Genomic DNA, 6,350 nt, shown 5'->3' on the forward strand with positions numbered 1-6,350 from the left:
ATCCAGTGGCATAACTAGAAGGGGTGCAAAGCACCACAGTGTGCAAGGGACCCCTCTCTTTCCCCTTTGGAGCCAAGCATATCCTCTGTTTTGCTCCCCCCCCCCACCTGGAATGGCTCTGAAGGGGAGGTGGGTCCTTTGCGTGCTGTGGTGCCAGACTTAGTGCTTTGCACACCCTCTAGCTACGCCCCGGGACTTATTGACCCTTTGCAAGCATGTTCTCTTAGGGGCCAAATTTTTCCTGCTTGTCCATGAATATAAAATGCTTCTTTTCCTTCCAAGGGCTTTAATCACAGGAATGTTTTCCATCAGTGTAAAGATTTTCAAGAACAAGCGTGTGTGTGTGTGGGGGGGGGGGTCCTAGGTTGGAACAGCATGAGGCAGCCCTTCCCATACTTCTTAACCCTGCAACACACTTGATATAACTGAATAATTACTAGAAATAAATAATTTAAGAAACACGATGCCAGTTCAGCAAACCTGAGCTGAGTTTCAGAGCTTTGGTGGCTGGAAAATGGCTTCAACTGGCCTCCTCCGCAGTTGGGAGTGCTTGAGTGAGAAAGAGCATCAAGCACTGCGAAATCCCAACTGTACACTTGGAGGGGCAGAGCCCAGGCATGGGTTTCCCACCTCGCTGAGTACTAGGACCACGAGTCTCCCCCTCAAAGCAGGTCCGGTGTGGGGCAAGAGCTGGGAGTGCCTGTTCTTTTTATTCCCCAGAGAACAAAACATGGGACTGCGGCTCGTAGAAAAAGATCCAGATTTACCCGAGAGTATCACTTAATAATTATTCCAAGTCTGCTCATTAGGGTGGAAAAAGTGCTCTTGGCTAAAGCCAGCATGTCATTAGTTTGTGGAACTCCTGGCCTTGGGATGTGGTGATGGCGTCTAGCTCAGGTGCCTTGAAAAGGGGAGTGGCCAAGGCTGTAACAGGCTACAAGGCCACACCTGGAGTATGGTGTCCAGTTTTGGTCGCCGCATCTCAAGAAAGACATAGTGGAAATGGAAAAGGTGCAAAAGAGAGCGACTAAGATGATTACGGGGCTGGGGCACCTTCCTTATGAGGAAAGGCTACGGCATTTGAGCCTCTTCAGCCTAGAAAAGAGACGCCTGAGGGGGGACATGATTGAGACATACAAAATTATGCAGGGGATGAACAGAGTGGATAGGGAGATGCTCTTTACACTCTCACAGAACACCAGAACCAGGGGACATTGAGTGTAGGGAGAGTTAGAACAGACAAGAGAAAATATTTCTTTACTCAGCATGTGGTTGGTCTGTGGAACTCCTTGCCACAGGATGTGGTGATGGCATCTGGCCTGGACACCTTTAAAAGGGGCTTGGACAAGTTTCTGGAGGAAAAATCCATTACGGGGTACAAGCCATGATGTGTATGCGCAACCTCCTGATTTTAGAAATGGGCTATGTCAGATGCAAGGGAGGGCACCAGGATGCAGGTCTCTTGTGATCTGGTGTGCTCCCTGGGGCATTTGGTGGGCCGCTGTGAGATACAGGAAGCTGGACTAGATGGGCCTATGGCCTGATCCAGTGGGGCTGTTCTTATGTTCTTAACTACAATTCCCAGGAAGCCTTGCAGGTCTCTTGTTATCTGGTGCGCTCCTTGCGGCATCTGATGGGCCGCTGTGAGATACAGGAAGCTGGACTAGATGGGCCTATGGCCTGATCCAGTGGGCTGTTCTTATGTTCTTAACTACAATTCCCAGGAAGCCTTGCAGGTCTCTTGTTATCTGGTGTGCTCCCTGGGGCATTTGGTGGCCGCTGTGAGATACAGGAAGCTGGACTGGATGGGCCTCTGGCCTGACCCAGTGGGGCTGTTCTTATGTTCACTGTGAGATGCAGAAAGCTGGACTAGGTGGGCCTTTGGCCTGGTTCAGCAGACCTCTCCTGATGTTCATCAGTGCCATGTAGGAGGAGCTCTGAAGTGAGAGAGGGGAAGAGCCCCCCCCCCACAGAGTTTCGCTTCTTTGTTTGCACACAAACCTTCCCAACAGCATACTCGGGACCCTGGGATCTGAGCCAAAGCTTTGCTTTTGGAGAAAAGAGTCTGTTGAGTGGTAAAGATGGACAACCCTTCCCTGCGCTCTGCCTATCGCTACACGTCTGGGCCTCCCACCCCTGCTGGGATGTGCGCCATTACACATTGGGAAAGCTCCACCTCCTTGGGGTTGGGGAGAAGAACATCTCAGGAAGCCACCCCATGATTTTGTCACCTATGGAAGAGCGGCGCGGGAGTAGAGAGAAGGGGCACCTTCTCAGCTCTGAGCTAATTCATGCCTTAGGTCAGACTGAGCAACTGGCCCAGGTTCACCCCAGCTGAGCAGGGATTTGACCCAGAGCTGCCCGATCACCATCCAGTCCCTCCTCTGCAAGGCATGAATCAGCCCAGAGCAAATTTGTCACAGAGGTGCATCCTTCTCTTTTTAAAACTTGCAGTCAGCCCTCTTTATCCCGCGGAGTTAGCACAGGTGTCATGCCCACGTCTGGAGGGCATCAAGGACCTCCTGGATGCCTCTCCTTGCCTGGAAGGGTCTTCCGGTTGCGTCCAGGAGGTTCTGAGGATTTCATTATCCGCGGCGGGTCCCGGAATGCGGATACCGAGGACACCACAGTCACATTTTCAAATCTTTATGCAGCAAGAGTTCTAGTAACACACACATACTTTTTTTTTTTAACCTCTAGACCAGGCTGAGGATATTTCACCCCACAAAACATCTGGGTTTGGGGACCCACAGAAGCTGGTAATGGAGTTTCTTTCTTAAAGGAAAAGAGCAGAAACAGACTTTGGTTAAGTAACCACGCTTTTAGAAAGTAATATATCATTTTTTTAAACATATCAGTGCATACTTCTTATATGAAAATATACACTATGGTATTTCATTCTCAAAGAAAAAAAGGAACATTTAAAAACCAAAAAGCCAACCAGCCAAACACAAATATATTAGCCATTTTTGTTGTTGTTTAAATTTTTTTGTGTGTTTTTTTTTTCCCTTAAAACACTACACTTTGTTCAGGTTACACTTTTTTGTCTTTTTTTGTCTTTTTTGTAAATGTTTTTTACTTCTCTTCATGCAATTGTACACATTTTTTGTAGCCTTTGAGAATAAATAAGCTCCTTTCCCCCCCACATCTCTAAAAACTGCAGCATTTTTCAACTAAAGTCATTTTTTTTTAAACCGTGCAATTTTGTGTTTCTTTGCAACACCCCTTTTTAAAAATGGAAAATATATATAATATATATATTTATATTTATATATATAGATAACTTTTTCAAACTAAAACCCTATACAAAAAACGCCAAAAAAAAAAAAATTAGGTTTCTTTTTCTTCCAAATTAAAAAAAAAAAATTATGCACAATGTAACTGTCAACAGTACGATGAACACGAGAAATAAAATTAAAATATCTCGAGAAATATATTTATAGAAATACAAACAAGGGTGTTGATTTCGTAGATTGTCATTCTTCTTGCTTGTCTTTTCCAACAAAATGAGGAGGTGGTGGAGGGAGAATTACAGTCCCAGCATGAAATTATGGATCAAGAACCCAGATGGAAAGAAAACACCACAAAGACCAGCGGTCTCTTTCATGTCGTTCACCAATGAGACCCGAGTCGCCACCTATGGTCAAATCGCTCACTGCATCACCACCCCTGATGCTCACCAGGTGGGCCACTGATTCCAGTCGACCCCCTCCCATATCACGGGCCAATTGCCCCTCCCAAAATTCTTAATTCCAAAAGCAGGGCTACCAAAACTGGAAATCACAAACGATCACGTCCAGTGGCCCAAAATGAATGAAGAAAGGGTTTTGCCACCCCAAAGCTAGCTCACTGCAGGGTTTGTGCAAGCCAAGAAGTGCCTGCAAAGGGGGGGGGGGGGGTTTGTGGTTACTATGAGTGAACAATTTTGGAGGGGGGGGGAAGAGATGCCCCGAGGAAAAGTCTGTAGTTTTGCCTCCAGGCAAGAGGAGGAAAATTAGGGAAGAAAGAGAGGGTGGAGAGGTGGCGCACAGGGTGGGGTGGGAGCCAACACGCCAATGTGAGACATTTGAGTGTGAAGCATGGAAAGTTCAGGGCAGAAGGGACCCTCAAAGAGGGCGGGCTGGCCTTAACTGGAGGGTGGCCAGGGATGTGGGACAAAAACCACGGTGCAGTTGTGGTTTGAAGTGACACAAAACTATCAGCAGCAGCCCATTTGGAGGGTCTGGCAAAGGTGTCACCTCCAGGAAGTGGCCAAGCTCCTCCTAACCACAGACTGATGGTCAGAGCCGCCCAGTGTGGCTCTTGCCAAGCTGTCCCCTTTCTGCCCCAACGTGTTGCGTGAGAATCTGATCAGAGCCTCCATCTCTTACTGGCCTCTGCCCCCTCTGCAACCATCACGAAAAGCTGAAGGGGACTGTGATTGTGTAGGGGCAACCAACCACTTCTCTCCCACAAGGGTGCATGACCACAGCCAGAGTTTCCACCTGAAACGAAGAGGAACCTCGGAAGCATCTTTCGCACCAGGACCCAGTCGGGACCGTGAAGAAAGCCAGCAAAGTGGGAACCCACACACGCTTGCCGATAATAAACACAAACTAAAGTGGACGATGACAAAGGATCGCAAACCAAGCCCTGACGCTCTCGAGTGCAGGAGGGGCTGGCCTTCCATCCTTCAATGACTCCCAACCCCCCCTCCAGGAGCTCCCTAATAGCCCTTCAATGCAAGATTCCTGAGCTAACTACAACCACCTTCCTCTCTCGTTCAAGATTCCCAATGGGAGGAACGTGGGATTTCGCAACGGGACAGGAGAAGCTCTTGGATTCCCGAGCCTCCCATCTTGGGAAAGATGCCCCTGTTTGGATCAGTCCCACCTGCTCTGTGAGCACACAGGGACAGAGCGGGGCCAGGCCAGCAAGGGGGTCTGCAAGGGCAGAAGCTGGACGGCTCTAAGGGTAGGAGACCACCCAGGTTGACCCCATGCCAGTGCTGCAACTTGGGGGGCTTACCCTGACGCAGCTAACTGGAGGAAGAGGAAAGTCACTTTGCTTCCCTTGTGAACGGAAACACGAACCTGGACATTTATTTGGGAGTGTGCCCCAAGTAACACAACCCTTACCATCTGGGGAGAGGGGGTGTGAGGTCTGCTTTACGTCTGGGCCTCAGTTGATTAATTGCTTAGTTTTGTTGATTAACGAGCATTTTGATGGGCTGAAAAGACGTCCCCCGATTAATCAAGGGCACATAAAAATATCCCACATTATTTTGTAATGTTTGAACTTAAGAAGGTGCCTGTTTCCACCCCTCATGTGCACATTTAATCAACTAAAACTTAGGCAATTAATCCACTAGGGTTTCTTTAAGCAGGTGACAGGCCTGCTAAAGCCATATATGTGAACAAACAAGTGTTTAAAGCACTGGGTGCCATACAGAGAGCAGGGGCAAGTGCGACCACGGCAGCAAACCCAGGTTCGTTACGATGTAATGTGAGAAAGGGTCCCGGTGGGTCCGTCTGAAGCAGAGTCCCCTGCAGGGCAAACGGCTTGTGCCATCGCATCGTTTGTGGCTTGGGGCGGGGGGGGGCAGTTTTCAGGATTGCAAAACGGACTCCTGTTGAAACAAGAGCGTGACGCTGACGTTCCGTCAACTCAAGCAAGCTGGCCTGAAGCCGCAGGGCCAGCTCAGAAAAGGCCCTGTGAATCAGCCCCGACAACACGGACCATTCTTCAGCAGCCGACTCCCCTCTGCAAACCGGGTGTGTCCGTTCCTCGTCCTGTCACTGCGGGGCTCCCTCCCTGCTTGAGGTACTCGGGTAAGAATGTGCACAAGAGCGCACCAGTGGCGCGCCCGTGTACAGCGAGACAGGCAGAAATCCGCCTTGAAGAATTAAGGACCGCGTTTCATGAGCGTCCCACCCCAGGCCCCTGCAAGTGGGTTGTCGCAACCCAGCACCGATCCTCTCCTCTGCCAGCATGGGGGCAGCCCACGTCGCCCCACCAGAAAGAAGCGCCGGGATCCCCTGATGTCGTCAGAGCAGTGGCGGGTGGGTGCGGGCCGCACCACAGAAGAACGCCACTGCCCAGAAGGCAGGATCCACACTCCTGAGCCTGGACAGACTGGGTGAAATGGGGGCCAACTGCCGGGAGCCGGTCTTGGCTGGGAAAGGGGTGCCGCTTCCCACGGGGCCAAGAGCCAATCACGAGCATGCCCACGTATCTTCTCTAGCGGACAAACGGGATGCGCTTCTTGTTTGCCCTGTCCGTCAACCACAAAAGTTTGGGCCACCTTGGAACCCAATGCAACCAAGTCACGTCCCCTGCGGACACCACCAAAGCAGAGGACTCCACCAGCA

Source organism: Tiliqua scincoides, chromosome 15 (assembly GCF_035046505.1).
Source record: "Tiliqua scincoides isolate rTilSci1 chromosome 15, rTilSci1.hap2, whole genome shotgun sequence".
Lineage (NCBI taxonomy): Eukaryota > Metazoa > Chordata > Lepidosauria > Squamata > Scincidae > Tiliqua > Tiliqua scincoides.